Genomic DNA, 24,886 nt, shown 5'->3' with positions numbered 1-24,886 from the left:
CACCAAGGGGCTTACCCTGAAGAGCCGTGTGCCAAAGGTTGCTGATCCCTGAGTGTAATGTATTTTTTACACTTCTGTCGAGTTGTTTCCCTGCTTACTGTTAAAAATTTTTTTTCTATGAGTTCTGAAAGGGCAGGTAAACTGGCCATTGGTTTCATGTGGTGCTTTATTAAAACCAAGACTGGTCCATGAATAAACTAAATAGATAAACACATTTTTGCATGTGTATTAAGGATGGATTGGTTTGAATGAATTCCCCCAAATGTTTACCCAATAGGAAGCCAAACAGAACAGAAGTCAAAACAAGGTTCAATTTGGTTTGGTTAAATATTTGAGTTTTTGCCATTCATTTACTGTTCTCTGGACTTCCTGGTTTCTCCAATTTTACAGATGGATGAGTAGCAAAACATTACAAAAGGGGCTTTTCTTGTGGCATTTCTGATCTGTTTCGAAAGGGGAAGCATCAACACCCACAGAAAAAATCTGAGGGATGTGCTGGCTGCTGCTTCCCACAGCCCCCATTGGCCTGGAGCGGTGAACCGCGGCCAGTGGGAGCTGCCATTGGCCGAACCTGTGGACGTGGCAGGTAAACAAACCGGCCCGGCCCACCAAGGGGCTTATCCTGAAGAGCCGTGTGCCAAAGGTTGCTGATCCCTGAGTGTAATGTATTTTTTACACTTCTGTCGAGTTGTTTCCCTGCTTACTGTTAAAAAATTTTTTTCTATGAGTTCTGAAAGGGCAGGTAAACTGGCCATTGGTTTCATGTGGTGCTTTATTAAAACCAAGACTGGTCCATGAATAAACTAAATAGATAAACAAATTTTTGCATATGTATTAAGGATGGATTGGTTTGAATGAATTCCCCCAAATGTTTACCCAATAGGAAGCCAAACAGAACAGAAGTCAAAACAAGGTTCAATTTGGTTTGGTTAAATATTTGAGTTTTTGCCATTCATTTACTGTTCTCTGGACTTCCTGGTTTCTCCAATTTTACAGATGGATGAGTAGCAAAACATTACAAAAGGGGCTTTTCTTGCGGCATTTCTGATCTGTTTCGAAAGGGGAAGCATCAACACCCACAGAAAAAATCTGAGGGATGTGCTGGCTGCTGCTTCCCACAGCCCCCATTGGCCTGGAGCGGTGAACCGCGGCCAGTGGGAGCTGCCATTGGCCGAACCTGTGGACGTGGCAGGTAAACAAACCGGCCCGGCCCACCAAGGGGCTTACCCTGAAGAGCCGTGTGCCAAAGGTTGCTGATCCCTGAGTGTAATGTATTTTTTACACTTCTGTCGAGTTGTTTCCCTGCTTACTGTTAAAAAAATTTTTTCTATGAGTTCTGAAAGGGCAGGTAAACTGGCCATTGGTTTCATGTGGTGCTTTATTAAAACCAAGACTGGTCCATGAATAAACTAAATAGATAAACAAATTTTTGCATATGTATTAAGGATGGATTGGTTTGAATGAATTCCCCCAAATGTTTACCCAATAGGAAGCCAAACAGAACAGAAGTCAAAACAAGGTTCAAATTGGTTTGGTTAAATGTTTGAGTTTTTGCCATTCATTTATTGTTCTCTGGACTTCCTCTTTTCTCCAATTTTACAGATGGATGAGTAGCAAAACATTACAAAAGGGGCTTTTCTTGCAGCATTTCTGATCTGTTTGGAAATGGGAAGCATCAACAACCACAGAAAAAAGACTGTTCTCAGTCCTACACACACCACACACACAGAGATTTTTTTTTTTAATCACAGAGTTTCAAAAAGCTTCAGAAAAGCATCTGAACTTTTGGAAGCTCATTGTAATTTGGCTACCACCAATATACCATGCATCCATAGCTTCATTTCTGTAAGGTATGCACTTCAGTACACTGGCCACACTTAATTTTTGGCTGAAAATCAGGCCCCTTTTAAAGTGTCTCTAAAACTGACACCCAAAATTGCTTGCCATTTTTGAAAATCTGTTAGATGATTAGAGGGGGTAGGGGACAGCTTTCTGTAATAGATCTGTTATCATAATGCCTGAAGTCCCTTTGTACAAGGCACTGTACAAACACCCAGTGACAGACAGTACCTGCCCGGAAAAGCTCACAGTCTAACTTGGCAAGACCGACAGGTAGGTAACAGGAAGTATTTTTAGCTCCATTTTACAGATAGGAAAGTGATGCTTAGAAAGATTAAACACCATGCCCAGGGTTACACAGAAAATCTGTGACAGAGCTGGGAACTGGGCTTAGATCTTCTTAGTCTCAGTCCAGTAATTTAACCACAAGACCATCCTTCCAATCAGATATTGTACCACAACTTTTAGTTGCAGCCACTTTTTTTTTTAACCTACCTTGTTTGGGTTCTTCCTTTTAAATCATTCAGCACTGTGGTGTTGTTAATTATACAGCAATTTTCAATATTCTATGAGTATATTATTCAGGGTTACTTTATTAAAGAAATCAAAATTGATTGATAAAGATTATTTTTGATAAACATAACTGGATCCCTCAGTTTTCCATCAGATTAACAACTGATTAATTAAATTAAATGGAAACCACTGTAGTTTTCATACATAGAACTCAAACAGGAATGGATTAAGACTTTTTGTAGCCTAGATCGACCAAAATTGGGACCCCCCCCAGTTTGTTTATGTTCTTCTAATAACATGAATGGCAAAGGAGTAAAAGAAGTGAGTCGATTTACTTACCTTGGCAGTGACATGAAAGTCAATGGGGATGTCCACAAGGAAATAATGTCATGAACTTGCAAGGTGGCAGCTGCATTTATGAGTTATATAAGATCTGGTCATATAAAATCTATAGTTTAAGGACCAAACTATGAATCTTCAACTCAAATGTTGTTTTCATCTTAACCTATGAATGTGAATATAGGAAATCCACCAAAGGTACAGACAGATGCCATTGAAAGCAAATGCCTTAGAAAAATACCAGATATTAAATGGAATTATTTTTTAACAAAATTGAGCTTTGTCAGAGAGTTCAACAACCTTTGTCTTTAAAGTTATTCAGAAGAGAAGAGGGAAGTGTTTGAGACATGTGTTAAGAATGAAGCCAGAGTCTGCCATGGCAGGCATGTCATTGGGCAACTGGAGGAATGCACAAAAGGTACCGATCAAAAGAATCCTTCTATCAAACACTACTTAGAGAAGGGAAAATTCCAGGATTCAACCACATAGAGTACATAGTTAAGCTAGACAGGGATGGCAGAGCATCATTAATGCCATAAGCAACATCTAACAGCGCGGGCAGGATTCAGATCATGAAAGGAGTCTAGTTATTCTACTATTGTAGTGATAAATATATTTTAAGCTCTTAAAATAGACACATGGTGGAATGAGATACAGCGATAGACTGAAACAGAGAGTTTCTGAGCCCCACACTGGCTTCTTGAACCGCTTCAGTGGTTCAAAGCAGTTGAAGAGTGGGATTAACCAGACACCCAGGGATTTCATAGTGTAAGGGGATCCCTAGGTGGCATATGGAGAGTTGACTTAGTGGCTCTATGCCACCTTCACTTCCAGAGAAATGATCTCATCATGCCATAATGCCACTGCTCATCGAATCCACCCAGCAAACAGGTTCTGTTATTCATCAACATGTATTTTCAACTGATCACATTCCTGTAGCTTTCTTTACTTTTGTTTTTCCAGGTCATGGCAATACACCCAAATAAGGGTGCCTCTAGTGTCCTGTTTATATTTCTTACACTTAAGGAAGCTGAATTTAATACCAACATCCCCATAGAAAACTTCATATCTTTCACCCTCTTGATGTGGACCAATACTTCACTTTATTGATTTTCAAATCTGCTGATGATCCCTTACTTCTATGGCCCTTCATTTTCTGTCTGACTTCCTATAGTTTCCTCTTTGCCTTCCTATTATTAATTATTAGTTATTATTATTAATTATTATTATACATGTAAGCCATAGTCATGGAAAAGGACCCCATTGTGATAGTTGCTGTACAAACACAGAACAAAAAATGGTCCTGTGCCAGAGAGTTTATGATCTGACTATAAGACAAGAGAAAACAGATGGATACTAAGGAAGGAAACAATGAGACAATATTGGTCAGCACGACAGGCAGTGATCTCGGCACATTAGTGACCACACATTGTCAAGCTATTTGCAGGCATCACAGCAAATGTAGAGTTTTGAGGACAGATTTGGAGGAGGCTAGTAAGGAATTTAGCAGATGTTTTTATGGAGCTCCTCCCATGGATGAAGGGCAGCATGGGAGAAAACACAAAGGTGCTTGTTTAAAAATGTAACAAGTGGGCGATGGAGGCTGGCATCATGGGCTGTAAAGAGGTAAGAGCTGACAGCTTTCCTCTTCTCTCTTTTCCCTGTAAATGTCCATCATGACCCTCTCCTTCCCCACACTTGTTCTTCCTTTTCTCTCCATCTAGTGCACTTTCTTTCCTGTCTCTGGTCCTCCCCTGCCGCCTTTCTTCTAGTCCCTTTTCCCCTCCAGCTGACAGTGTGGGAACATTGGCTGTGCAGCTCCCATGCTACCCGGTCTCTTCATTGCCTCTCAGATCTCAACTCTGCTGTCTCTGTATGTAACAAGAGGGTGTACAATGATCTCACACCTTGAGCCTTAAACACCCAACACACGACAGAAGGATTTGGCTAGAGAAAATTGAAAGGTACACACGGTATTATTTTTTCAATTAAGTGTTTAGAAAAATCAATACTTTCCTACAAGAAACGACTATACATATAACTCCAGTCTTCCATGCAATTAGTGCTGCAGAAAACCAGTGTGTTTGAGAATTCCTGAGGCCAGTGGCGGCTCCAGACACCAGCGCTCCAAGTGCGTGCCTGGGGTGGCAAGCCGTGGGGGGTGCCCTGCTGGTCCTTGCCAGGGCGGCAGTCAGGCAGCCTTCGGCAGCTTGCCTGCAGAAGGTCCGCCGGTCCCGCGGTTTTGGTGGCAATTCGGCAGCGGGTACGCCAAAGCTGCGGGACTGGCAGACCTTCCGCAGGCAAGCTGCCGAAGGCTGCCTGACTGCCATGCTTGGGACTGCAAAAAAGCTAGAGCCGCCCCTGCCTGAGGTGCGTGTAGAAGTCAAATGTTCCCCTACTAAAATAATCTGAGGAAAAAGCCATACTGTAAATACGTTTATAGTCAATCCCTTCCCACTAACACAGTTAGCTTTCTACTGGCATCTCTCTCTCAAAAGCTACGTCACTGTCAGCCACAAAAATACAGATTATATATTATGCAGATACTTCTTAGCAATCTAAACCACATTACATGCATATACTAGAGTAGGAAACAAAAGGGGAAAATGGCATGTGCAATATACATTAATTTTTATAGAATCAGCAAAGACTCACATGATTCTGTATCTAAGATAAAGCAAATTGACCAGCTTTGCCCTGCTAACACTACAAAAGGAAATTAGATGGAGCCTTAAAGTCAAGAGAAGATGCTAAACTGAAGCTTGGCATGATAGGATACTAGTTCCTGCTAACTTCCAGAGGAGATCCAGCCAATCCAGGGTCTGACTACCTTTAGAAAATGTTGTTAAACCTTCCTCTGTGGAACACCATTACAAGAACAATACTCACAACACTAATACTGCCCTGTCATAAACAGATAGCTAAGGGTTAATGTCTCTTCCACCTGAAGCACCTGACCAGAGGACCAATCAGGAAACCGGATTTTTTCAACTCTGGGTGGAGGGAGTTTGTGTCTGAGTCTTTTGTCTGTCTTCCTGCTTTCTCTGAGCTTTGGAGAAGTAGTTTCTACTTTCTAGTCTTCTGTTTCTAAGTGTAAGGACAAAGAGATCAGATAGTAAGTTCTATGGTTTCTTTTCTTTGGTATTTGCATGAATATAAGTGCTGGAGTGCTTTGATTTGTATTCTTTTTGAATAAGGCTGTTTATTTAATATTCTTTTAAGCAATTGACCCTGTATTGTATCATCTTAATACAGAGAGAACATTTGTATGTATTTTTCTTTCTTTTTATATAAAGCTTTCTTTTAAGACCTGTTGGAGTTTTTCTTTACTTCAGGGAAATTGAGTCTGTACTCACCAGGGAATTGGTGGGAGGAAGAAATCGGGGAGATCTGTGTGTTGGATTTGCTAGCCTGATTTTGCATTCCCTCTGGGGGAATAGGAAAGTACTTTTTGTTTCCAGGACTGGAAACAGAGAGGGGGAGTCACTCTGTGTAGTTTCACAGAGCTTGTGTCTGTGTATCTCTCCAGGAGCACCTGGAGGGGGGAAGGGAAAAAGGATTATTTCCCTTTGTTGTGAGACTCAAGGGATTTGGGTCTTGGGGTCCCCAGGGAAGGTTTTTCAGGGGGACCAGAGTGCCCCAAAACACTCTAATTTTTTGGGTGGTGGCAGCAGGTACCAGGTCCAAGCTGGTAACTAAGCTTGGAGGTTTTCATGCTAACCCCCATATTTTGGACGCTAAGGTCCAAATCTGGGACTAAGGTTATGATATGGTGTGCAGCGGTTAAGGGATAGACAGAATCCAGAAGCCAGTAAGAATATTATATTTTTCTCTTCTCTGCTAAGGGCTTTTTAGCAGAGAGAAACAGTTGGTTTTAAAAGGGAACCAGAGAGAATTTTTTTTTCTGCTCTCTCTGGCAGTTTGTGGCTTGCATAATAAGCAAGAAGCCATTTAGAGACTGTTGAGGGTCTTTTGTCACACAATAGCACTCCCATTGAGAGTCATTACCAGCACTATATGAATGCAAATAAAGTGGTTTTTCAGGTTTACTTAACATTGAAAATTAGCTAAAGGCACTGTTGCTAGGCAGACTTCAGGAGGCAACAGAGAACCTGCAGTTCAGAAGATAAACACCGGAGGGCACCCCAACACAAGAAAACAGGAACCATGACTTCTAAGGCAAAAATTGAGGCCGAAGAACAAATCAAAGAAGCTGAACACAGGCGAGAGATGGAAAAAACACAAACAGGAACTGGAAATAAAACAAAAAGAGATGGAGATGAAAGAAAAGGAAGAAAGCATGAAACTGGCAGCCTTCCAAAGAGAACAGGCAGCCCAAGAGGCAGCACACAAAAGAAAACTAGAAGAAGAAGAGGTGGCCTACCGAAGGAAACAAGCAGAAGAAGAGTTGGCCCACCGCCGAGAAATGGAAAAGCACCAAAAAGAAATGGAAAAACAACAAAAAGAAATGGAAAAACAACAAAAAGAGAATGAAGAGAAGGAAAAACAGAGAAAACATGAACTGGAGTTGGCAAAAGCTGGGCTGCATGTGCCAGCCAACCCTAACAACCCGGCGCCAATTATTGCTCCACAGCACAGGAAATTTCCCACCTACAAGGCAGGTGATGACACCGAGGCCTTCTTGGAAAATTTTGAAAGAGCCTGTCTTGGGTACAGCATTCCCGAAGACCAGTACATGGTAGAATTGAGGTCACAGCTCAGTGGACCTTTAGCAGAGGTGGCAGCTGAAATGCCTAAGCAGCAAATGAATGACTATAAACTTTTTCAAACCAAGGCCAGATACAGAATGGGGATAACCCCAGATCATGCCCGTCGGCGTTTCAGAACCCAAAAGTGGAAACCAGAGGTGTCATTTCCCAAACACGCCTACTACATTGCAAAAAACTATGAGGCCTGGATAACAGGAAACAACATTCAAACCTTGGAAGAACTGCACCTCCTCATACAAATGGAGCAGTTCTTGGATGGTGTTCCTGAAGACAGCACACGGTACATACAAGATGGAAATCCCAAAGATATCGCTGAGGCGGGGGAAATTGGAGCCAAATGGATGGAACTGGCAGAAAGCAAGAAAGCTACTGTCAAGGGGAACGATTACCCCAGGGGGCACACAGACCATAAACCCTACAACCGAGGACAGCCAAAGACCCCACATACCACCCAAGTAAAGCCACGGATACCCTACCCTTCCACCTCACCAGTCTCCAGTAACTCACCTCGGCCCAGTGACCCATCAGATGGAAGATGCTTTAAGTGTAATGAACTGGGACATATCAAGGCCAACTGTCCCAAGAACACCATGCGAGTGCAATTCATTACACCACCATCACACCAAAGATCCCCAGGCCCGGATGCCTCTCAAATACCCTTGGAGCGAAGGGAAAATTTGAGAGTGGGCGGAAAGAAGGTTACTGCGTGGAGAGACACGGGGGCACAAGTGTCAGCTATCCACCAATCCTTCGTTGACCCCAAATTCATCAACCCAAAGGCCAAAGTTACAATTTACCCCTTCATGTCACAAGCTGTAGACTTGCCTACAGCTCAACTGCCTGTCCAGTACAAAGGCTGGTCAGGAATGTGGACTTTTGCAGTCTATGACAATTATCCTATCCCCATGCTACTGGGGGAAGACTTGGCCAACCAGGTGAGGCGGGCCAAGAGAGTGGGAATGGTTACACGTAGCCAAACCAGGCAAGCTTCCAGACCCATTCCTGTTCCTGAGCCGTCCACAGAGGCCCTGTCTGTGTTACCAGAGACCCAGACAGAGGTAGTGGACCCGGATTCCATGCCTACCACTGAAACAGCCACAGCATCTCCAGTCCCAGGCCCGGAACTGGAACAGCAACCAGCACCAGCAAGTGCAACCACATCTTCAAACTCAAAGCCAGAGGGCGCCAGCGAGCCAGAACTGGCAGAAGCAACAGACAGCCATACCCAAAAGGCTCAGCCAGAGCCTGAAATACCCTCAGGTGCACCAGCGGAGAGCGGTTCACCAGCAACGGAAACAACCCCATCACCTACATCGCTTCCAGAGGGACCAAGCCCAAGTCCACAGTCTGAGGAAGAACTGGTGACCCCAGCCTCAAGGGAACAGTTCCAGACTGAGCAGGAAGCAGATGACAGCCTTCAGAAAGCTTGGGCGGCGGCACGGAGCACCCCACCGCCTCTCAGCTCTTCTAATCGATCCCGGTTTGTTATAGACCAAGGACTTTTATACAAGGAAATTCTTTCTGGTGGACACCGGGAAGAATGGCAGCCGCAAAAACAGTTGGTGGTTCCAACTAAGTACCGGGGGAGGCTCTTAAGCTTAGCCCATGATCATCCCAGTGGCCATGCTGGGGTGAACAGAACCAAGGACCGGTTGGGGAAGTCCTTCCACTGGGAGGGGATGGGCAAGGACGTTGCCAAGTATGTCCGGTCTTGTGAGGTATGCCAAAGAGTGGGAAAGCCTCAAGACCAGGTCAAGGCCCCTCTCCAGCCACTCCCCATAATTGAGGTCCCATTTCAGCGAGTAGCTGTGGATATTCTGGGCCCTTTCCCAAAAAAGACGCCCAGAGGAAAGCAGTACGTACTGACTTTAGTGGACTTTGCTACCCGATGGCCAGAAGCAATAGCTCTAGGCAACACCAGGGCTAACACTGTGTGCCTGGCCCTAACAGACATCTTTGCCAGGGTAGGTTGGCCCTCCGACATCCTTACAGATTCAGGGTCTAATTTCCTGGCAGGGACCATGGAAAAACTGGGGGAAACTCATGGGGTGAATCACTTGGTTGCCACCCCGTACCACCATCAAACCAATGGCCTGGTGGAAAGGTTCAATGGAACTTTGGGGGCCATGATACGAAAATTCATCAACGAATTCTCCAATAATTGGGACCTAGTGTTGCAGCAGTTGCTGTTTGCCTACAGGGCTGTACCACATCCCAGTTTAGGGTTTTCACCATTTGAACTTGTGTATGGTCACGAGGTTAAGGGGCCATTACAGTTGGTGAAGCAGCAATGGGAGGGGTTTACGCCTTCTCCAGGAACTAACATTCTGGACTTTGTAAGCAACCTACAAAGCACCCTCCGACACTCTTTAGCCCTTGCTAGAGAGAACCTAAAGGATGCTCAAGAAGAGCAAAAGGCCTGGTATGACAGACATGCCAGAGAACGTTCTTTCAAGGTAGGAGACCAGGTTATGGTCTTGAAGGCGCAACAGGCCCATAAGATGGAAGCATCATGGGAAGGGCCATTCACGGTCCAAGAGCGCCTGGGAGCTGTAAACTACCTCATAGCATTTCCCAATTCCTCACTAAAGCCTAAAGTGTACCATGTTAATTCTCTCAAGCCTTTCTATTCCAGAGACTTACAGGTTTGTCAGTTTACAGTCCAGGGAGATGATGCTGAGTGGCCTGACGGTGTCTACTACGACGGGAAAAAAGACGGTGGTGTGGAAGAGGTGAACCTCTCAACCACCCTGGAACGTCTGCAGCGGCAACAAATCAAGGAGCTGTGCACTAGCTTCGCCCCATTGTTCTCAGCCACCCCAGGACGGACTGAACGGGCATACCACTCCATTGATACAGGTAATGCTCACCCAATCAGAACCCCACCCTACCGGGTGTCTCCTCATGCCCAAGCTGCTATAGAACGGGAGATCCAGAACATGCTACAGATGGGTATAATCCGCTCATCTACCAGTGCATGGGCATCTCCAGTGGTTCTGGTACCCAAACCAGATGGGGAAATACGCTTTTGCGTGGACTACCGTAAGCTAAATGCTGTCACTCGTCCGGACAACTATCCAATGCCACGTACCGATGAGCTATTGGAGAAGTTGGGACGTGCCCAGTTCATCTCTACAATAGACTTAACCAAGGGGTACTGGCAAGTACCGCTAGATGAACCTGCCAAGGAGAGGTCAGCATTCGTCACCCATGCGGGGGTGTATGAATTCAATGTCTTTCCTTTCGGCCTTCGAAATGCACCCGCCACCTTCCAGAGGCTGGTAGATGGTCTACTAGCTGGACTGGGAGAATTTGCAGTTGCCTACCTCGATGATGTGGCCATTTTTTCAGACTCCTGGCCCGAACACCTACTACACCTGGAAAAGGTCTTTGAGCGCATCAGGCAGGCCGGACTAACTGTTAAGGCCAAAAAGTGTCAAATAGGCCAAAACAGAGTGACTTACCTGGGGCACCAGGTGGGTCGAGGAACCATAAACCCCCTACAGGCCAAGGTGGATGCTATCCAAAAGTGGCCTGTCCCACGGTCCAAGAAGCAGGTCCAATCCTTCTTAGGCTTGGCCGGATACTACAGGCGATTTGTACCCCACTACAGCCAAATCGCTGCCCCACTGACCGACCTGACCAAAAAGACCCAGCCAAATGCCGTTAAGTGGACTGATGAGTGTCAAAAGGCCTTTACCCAACTTAAGGCAACGCTCATGTCTGACCCTGTGCTCAGGGCCCCGGACTTTGACAAGCCATTCCTAGTAACCACGGATGCATCTGAGCGTGGTATAGGCGCAGTGCTCATGCAGGAAGCAACAGATCACAACTTCCATCCTGTCGTGTTTCTCAGCAAGAAACTGTCTGAGAGGGAAAGTCACTGGTCAGTCAGTGAAAAAGAATGCTATGCCATTGTGTACGCCCTGGAAAAGCTACGCCCATATGTTTGGGGACGGCGGTTCCAACTACAAACTGACCATGCTGCACTAAAGTGGCTTCATACTGCCAAGGGGAACAACAAGAAACTTCTTCGTTGGAGTTTAGCTCTCCAAGATTTTGATTTTGAAATTCAGCACATCACAGGAGCTTCTAACAAAGTAGCTGATGCACTCTCCCGTGAGAGTTTCCCAGAATTCAGTAGTTAAAAAGTGTTCTTAAAATGTAGAAGTCTGTTAGTTATATACTTAGGGGTATATGTAAAGGTGCATGTGTTGTATTAATCTGTTTATTTTAAAGTTCTAGAAGGAAATCGCCGCCAGTGAGCTTCCCCACTGTCTGCAATTTGGGGGGCGTGTCATAAACAGATAGCTAAGGGTTAATGTCTCTTCCACCTGAAGCACCTGACCAGAGGACCAATCAGGAAACCGGATTTTTTCAACTCTGGGTGGAGGGAGTTTGTGTCTGAGTCTTTTGTCTGTCTTCCTGCTTTCTCTGAGCTTTGGAGAAGTAGTTTCTACTTTCTAGTCTTCTGTTTCTAAGTGTAAGGACAAAGAGATCAGATAGTAAGTTCTATGGTTTCTTTTCTTTGGTATTTGCATGAATATAAGTGCTGGAGTGCTTTGATTTGTATTCTTTTTGAATAAGGCTGTTTATTTAATATTCTTTTAAGCAATTGACCCTGTACTGTATCATCTTAATACAGAGAGAACATTTGTATGTATTTTTCTTTCTTTTTATATAAAGCTTTCTTTTAAGACCTGTTGGAGTTTTTCTTTACTTCAGGGAAATTGAGTCTGTACTCACCAGGGAATTGGTGGGAGGAAGAAATCGGGGAGATCTGTGTGTTGGATTTGCTAGCCTGATTTTGCATTCCCTCTGGGGGAATAGGAAAGTACTTTTTGTTTCCAGGACTGGAAACAGAGAGGGAGAGTCACTCTGTGTAGTTTCACAGAGCTTGTGTCTGTGTATCTCTCCAGGAGCACCTGGAGGGGGGAAGGGAAAAAGGATTATTTCCCTTTGTTGTGAGACTCAAGGGATTTGGGTCTTGGGGTCCCCAGGGAAGGTTTTTCAGGGGGACCAGAGTGCCCCAAAACACTCTAATTTTTTGGGTGGTGGCAGCAGGTACCAGGTCCAAGCTGGTAACTAAGCTTGGAGGTTTTCATGCTAACCCCCATATTTTGGACGCTAAGGTCCAAATCTGGGACTAAGGTTATGATAGCCCCCCCTAAAATTCAATGTCTCTAATATCTCTCCATAATTTCAAAGCAACCAAAGAAACAAAAACATAACTCTACCCCCAAGAAGAGTTTTTTGTGTACTAAAAAGGGAGAAGAGCCCCATACATCAAGAAGTCCATTTTACACAGAAGGCTCAGAGACTATGGTGCTGGGTGGCAGTATAAAAACCTTACCATAGCCAGAGAAAGCTTAGTGACTTACACAGACTAAGTCACTGAATTGTGTTTTACAAGGTATACAATATACAAAAATAAGAAGGGAATAAGGGTCAGGAGAAGCTGTGAAAAACAAAGCTCATGCTTTTTGGCAAATAGGCTTAGTATCTGCAAGGAAAAAGATACCAGATGCAGTATGTATTGTCTAAGCAGAGTTGTTTCTAAATGTATTAGTATGCTTTTAAGATTTTCTTTGAACCATGAGTTACTCTTTAAAAGGCTACTGTCTATGATGTTGGGCTCAAATTTTAATCTTTTAGACAGATAGTTAGACAGATAAATAGATGATTAGCCAGCTTCATATCTAATTTTTATACTGTGCCCATCCCCATTGTATCTGAGCATTTTGGCACATTTTCCCCTTAAATGAACACAAGGTTCTCTAATTGACTCCACCCACCACTCAGTGAGAGTTGCTTTTCAGGGGCATTATTGTAAAAGAGCTAGGTCAAAGACGTGCTGAGGTCTGATGTGATTCTGATCTGATCTGGAAATGAGGTGGGGAGTCATGGACCAGTCCCTGAGAAAGCTGTGTGTCCTGTGGTGGGTGACTCTTGAAGGTGCCAGTTCTATTATTCCAGTGGCACAGTTCTGCTGTGGGAAGTCATCATGATCACATAGGGTGGAGAGGTTCCTTGGGTAAACTGGGCCAATCCCATGTAGGACTTTGAAGATGAGGACAAAACTTTGAAACTGGTCCAGTGGGACAGCTGAGCTGAAGTGCTCTCGGAGGCCTCAGTTGCTCGGCAGAAAGGCTGCTGCATTCTGAACCAGTTGTAGCCTTTTTAAGGTCACCAATTTGATTCCTAGACGTAGCATGTTACAATAATCAGCCTGCTGGTTACCATGCCCAAATCCAGATCAGACAGTTCAGAGGTACTGGCTTGTTGGGTCGGAGGATGGCATATTGCCCAGCCATGGCTATTTGGCTCTCCCGGGGCATAAAGAGTACAAATAATTAGACTGACATAAGGACAATGGGAGAAGAGGTTAAGGAAGGATGAAACAGATGGCAAACAATATGCAATATTGGATGAAGTACAATTTGTAAGCAGGAAATACACAATAATGGTTTACTGGTACTTCACAAGCACTGAAGGAAAGGGGCCATCTCCAAGACGGTGGTCAACATTGCAATGCTGCTCCTTATGGAGATGCTTTCCTGAATCCCAGGTTTTGCCAGTGTTTTCCTTTGACATGCCACATCTCGGGATTGGTTGGCTGCTTTAGAACTTTGCTAATTTATCCTGTTTCATAATAGCTCTACCTAGTCTGCTGAAGGGCTCTGCTAACTGCCTGTAAATGCATTTAAAGGAGTATCACTGAGCTGTCTGCAAGGGCTTGATCAATGGTCTAGCAGAAGCAAGGGAGGAGAGGCTAGGAAAGCTTTGGCAACTGCACCTACAATTCATCCCAGCTCTGGGTATTACACTGATTTCTGGCAGCTGCCCAGTCAGAGTTAATTCTCACAACCCTGGACAGGTTGGTTGGAGCTCGAGGCTATGGGACTATTGGCAATATAGTGAAAATGCAGAATGATAGAGATACAGACCCTAGCCCCAACTCAGTTCAGCAAAGCACTTACCCACATGTTAACTTTAAGAACATGATTAAATGTTTTGCTGAATAGGCAGGGGATTACTCATGTACTTAAGTGTTTTGCTCAATCAGGACCCCACATAGTTAGCATGGTTAAGACTTATGCAATTAGATGGAGATGATGGGTGAAATCCTGACCCCACTGAAATCAATGGAAAAACAACGAGGAGTCCTTGTGGCACCTTAGAGACTAACACATTTATTTGGGCATAAGCTTTCATGGGCTATAACCCACTTCATCAGATGCATGGAGTGGAAAATGCAGTATGCAGGTATTAATACATAGCACATGAAAAGATGGGAGTTGCCTGACCGAGTGGGAGGTCAGTGCTAATGAGGCCAATTCAATCATGGTAGATGTGACCCATTCTCAACAGTTGACAAGAAGGTGTGAGTATCAACAGAGGGAAAATTATTTTTGTAGTGACCCAGCCACTCCCAGTCTTTATCCAGACCTAATTTGATGGTGTCAAGTTTGCAAATTAATTCCAGTTCTTCAGTTTCTCGATGAAGTCTGTTTTTGAAGAGTTTTTTTGTTGTTGAAGAATTGCCACTTTTAATCTGTTATTGAGTGTCCAGGGAGATTGAAGTGCTCTCCTACTGGTTTTTGAATGTTGATGTCTGATTTGTGTCCATTTATTCGTTTGTATAGGGACTGTCCCATTTGGCCAATGTACACGGCAGAGGGGCACTGCTGGCATATATCACATTGGTAGATGTGCAGGTGAATGAGCCCCTGATGGTGTGACTAATGTGGTTAGGTCCTGTGATGGTGTCCTTGAATAGCTATACGCACAGAATAGGCAATGTGGTTTGTTGCAGGGATTGGTTCCTGGGTTAGTGTTTCTGCTGTGTGGTGTGTAGTTGCTGGTGAGTATTTGCTTCGGGTTGGGGGCTGTCTGTAAGCGAGAACTGGCTTGTCTTCCAAGGTCTGTGAGAGTGAGGGATTGTCCTTCAGGATAAATTGTAGATCCTTGATGATGCACTGGAGAGGTTTTAGTTGAGGGCTATAGGTGATTGCTAGGGACGTTCTGTTACTTTCTTTTTCTCTGTCCTGTAGTAGGTGACTTCCTGGACACTCAATAACAGACATAAAAGTGGCAATTCTTCAACAATTTTTTTTTAAAACCAGACTTCAACGAGAAATCTCTGAACTGGAATTAATTTGCAAACCTGACATCATCAAATTAGACCTGAATAAAAACTGGGAGTGGCTGGGTCACTACAAAGAATAATTATCCCTCTCTTGATACTCACACCTTCTTGTCAACTGTTGAGAATGTGTCACATCTACCATGCTTGAATTGGCCTCATTAGTACTACAAAAAGAAATTTTCTCTCTGTTGATACTCACACCTTCTTGTCAACTGTTAGAAATGGGCCACTTCCACCCTAACTGAATTGGCCTCGTTAACACTGACCCCACACTTGGTTACGCAACTCCCATCTTTTCATGTGCTGTGTATTTATACCTGCATACTGTATTTTTCACTCCATGAGTCTGATGAAGAGGGTTATATCCCACAAAAGCTTATGCCCAAATAAATGTATTAGTGTCTAAGGTGCCACAAGGACTTCCCACTGTTTTTGCTGATACAGGCTAACACTGCTACCCCTCTGAAATCTGAAATCAATGGGAATTTTGCCATTGATGTCAACAGAGCTGGAATTTATGACATTAAACTTTCAATGTGTAGCCACTGATTCAATATGAAAGAAGTTATTAATTATTAAAATAAGGTGAAATCAGTGACAGATCACATATGACAGAAACAAGTTCTTCACATATTAAAAATGTACCTATTTGCAATATTTTACACTGTTCTTTGATTACTTTTATAAAGTGTTAATGAAAGAATCCTGTTAAAATGTTAGTATTTCAATTATATGTAGGCATATTTTTAATGTATTTATCTGTATGTCTATATCTAAAACCACACATATATAAGTAAAAATAGAGTGTACTTTCTCTGCATAAAGTATGGTTTTGTGTGTAATTTGTTCATTTTTTCCTTCCTACTGGCTTTTAAAATTGTATTTTACATAAATGTCTCTCTGACTCTCTCCTTTTGAAGTTGTGTCACTTTGTATAAAATACTTTGGCGCAGGAACTTGAAGTTGGCTTTTCCATATCCTGGGTGAGTGTTCCAAGCACTGAGATAGAGAGTCATTTTAACCTTTTTTCTGGCCCAATGCATATTCAAATATTTTATACATCGTGGAACTGCTTCAGCAGGAGAAACTGAGGGAGACTGACCCTAGTATACCCTGTACCCCAGTGGTTAGGCCACTGGGAGACAGGAGACCTGCAATCAAATCCCTGTGTCATATCAAGGAGAGTGAGGTTTGAACCTGGGTCCCCATATTCCGTATGAGTGCTCTAATCACTGGGCTATTGGGTAAAAATAGTGCACAATCACCATTTTGTACATGGTCTGTTCTATGGGTGGCCTCTGAAAATGTCTGCTGACTCAAGTCCTGCAGGTGAGGTAGATAGAGCAATGCCTAGTTGAGGATCCCACTGGGACTTAAGCATGAACTAGGTATCTGAGTGTCATGACTGAGGCACTATATATATGACCAGTGGCAGAAATTGAGGTGCCTAAGGGACTTCAGCAGTGGAATTTTAGGTGCCTAGGGACTTTACACAGCTACAGTGTTAGGCAGCGGCTGAGTGGGGTTTTGAAGATATACATTTTGGATTTAGGAGACACTTAGGCACCTACATCCCTCTGTGGATCAAGCCCTAATTTTCTCTGTGGTTCCTGGGGCATATAGGAAGTGGAGAATATAAATATGTATTTCTATAATTTGTCACATTATGAGGCTGAGACACTAAGATCATGCTGACAGTATTCTAAAAATCATGATTTGTTCCTTCCAAGATTTTCAATGTCTTTATTGATCCTGGATAATAACCTCTTAACGATTATCAAAATAAAACTTTTTCCGTCACCCTTTGTACAAAAAATTTTATTTACAAATGGTTTTTCAAGCGTTAATAAATAATTAAAAGAAGCTATATGAACAATATGTATTATAGATATTTATAAGCATGTACAATAGATAATTAAAAAGTGTTACATAAGACAGGCTATTAAGCAACCTGTTGACCTGATGCGCTTTATAAAAATCAACAACTGATTAATCATTTATTAATATGTCTATTAATCATTTATTAACTCTTGATAAACTATGTTGCAAATAGAACCTTCAGACAAAGTATGACCACTTTTTCTGTATTTTTGGGAAGTTGAATGACAGGATGAACCCTTGAAGATTTTGTGGCATAATAATCCAGCTAAATATCACCAAAAAAAGAACACAAGGTTTATTTATTTTGCTTTGAGTGTCTGGAAGTGAAATACATTTCTCATTTAGGAATAATAGAGACATGGTTGAGAGCACAAATACATTAACAAAAGAATTTCCCAATGTTGTCATGTTGTGCCATGTCAAGGAAGACAATAACAAGTTCTTGTACCTAGAAATGAGGAAGGAAAGCTAAGAATGTCCGTCTTATTCAAATCGTCATGGTCATTTAGAGTAGCTTTTTAGATTTCTGGTGTTTTGCATTTCTGCATAAATTTGTTAATAATTGTCTGTAGCTTTCAAAAGAATTGTTTAAAGGGATAGATAACAATAAAAACAAGCATATCAGATTTGGGCATGTAACAATTTTAGTGGCAATTTAAGATGGCCAATTTAACAAGAAGGTGATATACCAGTTTTCCACATCTTTACAGATATAGCTCAAAAGTAGGACATAGATTATTATTTTTCATTTGAGCTAAATGTCAGGGTGATACCTAGGTATTTAAAATTAATACCAGTCTGTAATGGGCAGTTGCTTTTTAGTGACTCAGGATAAAATTTTTAAAAATGCCAAAAAGACTATTTTCAGAATGGACTTTGGTACTTAGGAACATAAGTACTATAGACTTTCAACAGGAATGAGATGACTAACCTGCTTCTGAAAATTCCACTAAGTGCCTATCTGCATACCCACATAACTTTGTAAACCTGGGCCCCTAGGAGCCTAGGACTCATTGAAAATCAATGTGACTTAGGTTCCTAAGTTATGTAGGCATTTTTGAAAAACGTATTCACTTTTTCATCAATTTCAGTCCAGAGCGGCTTGATTTATTTGTTTTGACTAAAATATCTGAGTTGTCAGTTGTTCATGGACAGATCCTTATTTCTGTCAATGTAATCTTTATTTGTAAGTATTTACCAAACAATTTTCACACTGCAGTGGTTTGAAAACAGTTTATTGTTAATGTTGTGAGTAGGCATCTACATCAAATGGTGTTGTTTCTGCTCCCTGATTTGCTGACAGAAGATTAAAGCTTAGGGAGCAACAAATGACAAATAGCAAATTAAAATATTATTCACATACTAGTACCCTGGTATATATGGGAGTGTGTTTTAGCACAAAGGATAAACCTCTATGTGAATAAAATCACATTTGCATTAATGTTAGTGAATTGTGAATAATTTGTACCAATATCACTGTACTAAGAATTCAGAATTTGAATTAATAATAAAAAGTTATTTGACAATATTCAAGCAGCTTTACTCCTGACTTATTTCTATGCTTGCAAATGGTGCTATAATTTTTTGCATTTTGATTGTGGTGTTTTTGAGCGAGTAATTGGGAAGTTACTGAACAATGCACTTGTAAATTGTACTAAAAATAACCAACCAAACAAACAAAAAACTCCCACCAAAGTTGTATTAATTTAACTATACAAAAGCAGCACTGCTGCTTGAACAACCAGCAGGTATATTATACTTAATTCAAGACCATATATCACAAAGGGAAAGGGGAGGAAAAAGTAGGGTCTGGAAAACATAATATTGGCTCCTCTGGAATTCAGAGAGTTTTCTACTAATGTCAATGACTAGGTATGATTTAGAATTTTTTCAGATTTACTCTCAATTTCAGTGATTTGAACAAGTATCAAAATCCCTTGAGAATGAGAACTAATCATTCACTTGGGTGCACTCTTAAAAGCCAGTCTTCTTAATAAGAGGACATCATTAGTCAAGGAATATCAGCCACCATTCACAAACATATGTCTATTCAGGAAGGGTGCTTTATTTTAAGTATATGTATAAGTGTTTTCCTAAATTGGAGTCTTAGATCTTGTCAGGATGACCAGTTCGTGTGCAACAGTTGGCGTGTAAATCTACAACACACTTGCATGCCATGTACTAACTGTCCATGTGAACCCTGGAGCCATGCACTAAAGTTTCCTAGGGTGCTTTTATTTACTCTACTTTGAAAAAGGAGTAGAGCAAAGTGCAGGATGGAACTTTTAGTGCGCGGTGCCAGGGTCTGCATCAACAGTTAGTGAATGGCAGGCTAGTATGCTGTAGATTTACACCCAGTTTATGGCACACTAACTGTTCATCTAGACACACCCTCAGTACATATTCTGGAAGCTGCACCCAGTCCATAAAGTAGTACCTCATACAGGTAACAGTTATCACTTAGCTTGTCATGTTGCCTGTGTTTTCTTTTTATTGGGATGTGGAATAAGGCAGCTTAACATTCAAGGGTCCCAGACTATTATTGTGCAGCCAGAGAAAAGGGAATATCATTTTGATTTCTATTTTTGTGAGACCTGTGGATAATAGGACACAAATCTCTTGTTCTTTGGGTTAAGAAAATACCAGGAATAAAAATCACTTGGTAAATCACTGTTCCTACATCTACAACTTTCACCTGCCATAAGTCTTTGGCAATCTTTCTCATAAGCAACACTTTACGGACAAAGAGGAATTTATGGTGATGAGGCAGAAGGTAGGGTGGTAGAGAAGTGGGCTTAGGAATGGCCTTGAATTGTGTGGCATGGCCTCATTTGGTGGTCTTAAGGGTTGTAAGAGAGAGATTTCCATGTCAGAAAAAATTGCAAGCAACAGTCCTCAAAAGGTGGAGAATGACTAATAATTTTGGAGATCCTGCAAGAAAGATAAATACAGGAACTGAAAAATGCAAGATTATCAAGCAATGACCCCAAAATGAAAATTCTAAAGGTACTGAAGTAGTTATGTCTTTGAAACTATCACTTTTGCTTGGGTAACCTTTGAGGATGGCTGTATGCTGTCAGTGTTACATAAAGAGTTTTATATCTTTATTTAAACTACATTATTAAAATGAATGTAAAGTAATCTGCTGTAATGCTTTGTCCTTTTTGGCACTGCATACACTTGACAGGGGAAAAAGAAGCTGCACTCATTATCTCGCTGATGAATAAATGCAAACATAAATCCTTATTATGAAGCTTGCTTATATGGGCTTGTCTCAAATATAAAACCATTATATCCTGCCTCTAAACTACATTATGCCCAAATGTGAAAAGGAACATTTTACAAGGTGGCATTTCTTACTGCACATTTGAATTTATATAAAGGAGGTATACAGCTTTTAACGTGTATCAATAAAAGTCTTTGGTTTATATTTCTTGGAATGAGGTCACATAAAGCACTCATTTAAGATAAATGAGAATATGTATGTGCCTGTGCTCTGTGTGCATCTTTACTTATGTTTTTGTATATATAACTGTATTAGAGAGAGATTTGCTAAAGGCAAAATAATGACACATGCTTTTACTGATTCAGAAGTGGTTATTGTTTTTGGCTTATATGAAGCTATACCAGCACAGAGCTCGCTGCACCTTTGTCCCCTTTCTGGTCTGTCTGAGGGCACCCCTCAGGTGTCAGGCCTCATGCCTTTACCTTGCCTGAGGTGGAATTCCACAATTCTCCTGCTCTTAGACCAGATCCTGGGCTACAGCACCCTGTGTATTCACTGTTTTTACCCAAGCAGGTCCAAAACATTTGGCTGCTGTGTTTCTTCCCTTTGGGAGGTCGTGACCAGTGGTAAACAGTGATCAGTTTTCTTCAGACCAAAATATTATTTATTTTAACAGTAGCAGCTAAACTTTTAGAGAAAAAAAATCCTTTTAAAACAGTCTCCACACGTTTATAATACCTAAAGGCTCACCATCTCCTGAGCAGGCCTAATTTCTCCAGATACCCCATCAGGTACCTATGTCTCAGCCTGGTTCCCCTGAACAACTGCTATCTCTTCTTCTGGACACTTTCTAACCTCACTATAGTTCTTTTGATGTTTTAATGGTCTTGGGTCTTTACCTGTCCTACAGTGTCTCTTAATCTTTAAGTATTTGTAGAGAAGTGGCTTATCTTGAGCCATTCTTTTACATTCTTGCTTGTTTTTCCTTATATCCTCCTATTAAACTAAACCAATATACTTATACAATAAACATCCAAATAACCAGGTCATCCACTACAATTCCATTACGGAAACAATATACCAGTCTTCACCGTACAGCATACTGTCACTGCAAGAAAATATCTATGAAGATTAAGCAAAAGTAAGGAGAAGAAAATGGGGAGATGAGTATTCTCAGACCATGATAGATGGAAAAAATATTGGAGGTTCAAGTGTTATAAAAATCCTTGAGAAAAAAGAAGTACTATCTGGCCTGTTAGATGCGAAACCAAACATTCACATTTCGGACATTCAGAAAAACAAACAAACAAAACACATCAGCTGTCTAAAGATGTGAGTGCTAGATAAATGGCTACATTAAAAATTTGTAACTTTTTAAATGGCCGGGTTAAATAACACTATTAGGGCTAACTTGGCCCTTCTCACAAGATTAATATGGGAACTGTCAGCTGTGTATGGAGATAGTGAATTCTCATGATATCTAATTGATTGGACCCGTTAAAGAAGTCCAAAATCTGTAACTCCACTGCTTCTGCTGACTGTGTACAGCCACACTATAAAGACACTGACATACAGAAAAAGAGAGAGGTCTTAGCAAGTTAAATGAGAATTCCTTGCCCTGACAGAGTGTGCTTGCAAGCATTTTCCTTGTTATTTTACCATTAATGCCTGAAATTATTTCTGTTCCATTTGTTACCCATACCATTTGGGTCTTTATCCGTCAACTGAAGGAAAGAACTATTATTTGTCCTTAGAAAAATCTGTTTTCAGGCTCTGCACGTGGGAACGTAGCAGTAAGATATGGTAGGGGTAATGTACTGATGCAAGAGCCACTATAATCTGATGCTCTACTGAATAAACTGGAGGGAATGCTGTGAAATCTGTTGCTCCCAACCTATTATTTCCAATGAGCCCACTCTTGCAATTTAGCCAGCAAACTGATATTCCAGGATTCCGCTCCAAGCCATAATGAGCCACCTGCCTTCTGCTAATAGAATCCAGAGAGGAAGGAGACATTCCAACAAAGATGTTATAAGGACCAAACTTAACTAGACCATATGAATGGCTCATCCCTTTCTAACACAATTGATTTTAGAGAGCTACTGGGCTTGAGATTCATTTCTGCTGTCAGAGAGGCATGTAAATTACATCCTTTTGTACCAGAAAGAGCCACTGTATCTAAGGAATTAACCCCTCATGGGTGGAATTTGGGTTTGCACCAGCACCACCACCTTCCCTGTATTCTCCCTGGGGAGGGCAGCTGTAAACTGAGGTTGGGGCTCAGAACAGACCCCCAGAACAGACCCCAGCAGCAGAGGCTACAAGGAGTATACCTTACACTGAAAACATCTTTTGGCCTAGGTTATGCTAGCTGAAAGAAATACTAGAATGAGTAGGGGCAGCACACACTGAACTATCTAAAAAGGCTGAGCAAGCTCTCTGGTATGTGATTCTTCAGATCTCCCAGAGGAATTGTGGCTGACTCTGCCAGATTTATTCCATAGACCCCTGCTATTTAGTAGCTCCTCTGTATTGGAACTACGGAATAACCCTAAACATAACTACAGGCTATAACTAAAATGACACATTACAGCCTGTATTAATTTGTTTACATTGGTTTGATAGGATTAAATGTGAGGAAAAAATAGCTCTACTGGCGAAGAAATAAAGTTAGGGACCCAGGGTGGCCTTAAATTTTAGTTCAGTAACTGTAAGATCATCCCAAAATCATAATCCTATAGTTGCACATAAATAGAAAACTTGAGATGTCATCTGTGAGCATAATAGTACATGCATCCGACGAAGTGAGTATTCACCCACGAAAGCTCATGCTTCAATATATCTGTTATTCTAAGGTGCCAGAGGACTCTTTGCTGCTAATAGTACAAGGTGCTTTTTATTTATTTATTTATTTGTTTGTTTATTTTATTCCACTGCTTAACCATCCAATCCAGTTCTTCTAAAGAAGAATTTTAGGGAGTCTGATTTGCATCTCCATTAAGCAGACATTTGTATGTAAGTCTAATTTTACCAGTGTAATCTTTCGCGGTAATTTTAAAAGTCTCATAAGAATAAAATTTCCCTATTTTAAATTTTTTATAAAGACAAATACAAAAGATTAATTTTGTGGACACTTATGCTGGAGAAGCAAAACACAAGTGAGCACCAGACGTGTTATTCAGACAAAGGTTATTCCTTCATCTTGATTCTGAAGTAACTTCATATTGTTTTTTAATGCTTAATTGACAGACACATCATAAGGGACTTGTATACAAGAAAGGGATTACTATGAAAGGGCAGGCAGAACATAGGTAATTGACCAGCTGTGAGAGGCTTGTCTGTTGAATTTAAAGAACTGAGCATAAACAATCCATATGCTTTTTTCTTGTCTGAAGTCAGGACTGTAGTTGGAAAGTTAAAGCAATAAACAGCATCTCAATCAAAATATTAGCTTGGAATTTCAGCAAAAGATTTAGTACTTGATTCTACAACTAGTTTCAGTGGGAGTTATCTGAGAAGATAAGCTACAGAACTGAACCTGTATATGGCTAGGAAGTACAAGAGTATTGTTGCTCAAAAATCAAGTGAGTCACACAAGGTATAAATTTGTCCAATTGCCTTTCCTTAAAGAAATGAATCAACAGGCTAACACTAATAGTCTGGTCCATTAGGAAGTACATAATTGGATTCACCAACTATTGTATTCCTAACTTCCTTTGAATCAGAGTCATTTAATTAAGTAATGTTTTATAGTATGAGGGAGTTTTAAACTCTCTGATTGTTTTAAATTTTGAAATGATGAAATCCCATTCTGAGCTTCTTCTCATACACAACTCCAACTGCAGTCAATAGAAGTTCTATGTACAGAAGAGCTGCATGGTCAAGTTATAAGTCTTTTTTCCTTTTGGGACCCTCTGCCCACATCCCTTTGTCTTATGCCTTGAGATGCTTTTTAGTGCATTTAACTTTCCACATGTATTTCAGACAAAATGTGTGTCTGGAAGCCACAGACTAAATTTAACCCATTGTTTCTAGGATTCCAAGAAATGTTTCAGATTTTAAGAGACAAGCTCCCACTTGAAGGAACAGGGCTGTGGCTCACTAGTAAGACATTAATAATCTTGAGACACGTTGATTACAAGGAACACATTGTTTAATGGCAAGAATGTTCTTTCATTTTTGCAATGTCAGTCTGTGGTAGCTGCCTGA

The sequence above is a fragment of the Gopherus flavomarginatus genome, chromosome 1 (genome assembly GCF_025201925.1).
Source record: "Gopherus flavomarginatus isolate rGopFla2 chromosome 1, rGopFla2.mat.asm, whole genome shotgun sequence".
Classification (NCBI taxonomy): domain Eukaryota; kingdom Metazoa; phylum Chordata; order Testudines; family Testudinidae; genus Gopherus; species Gopherus flavomarginatus.
This window is presented reverse-complemented; position numbering follows the sequence as displayed.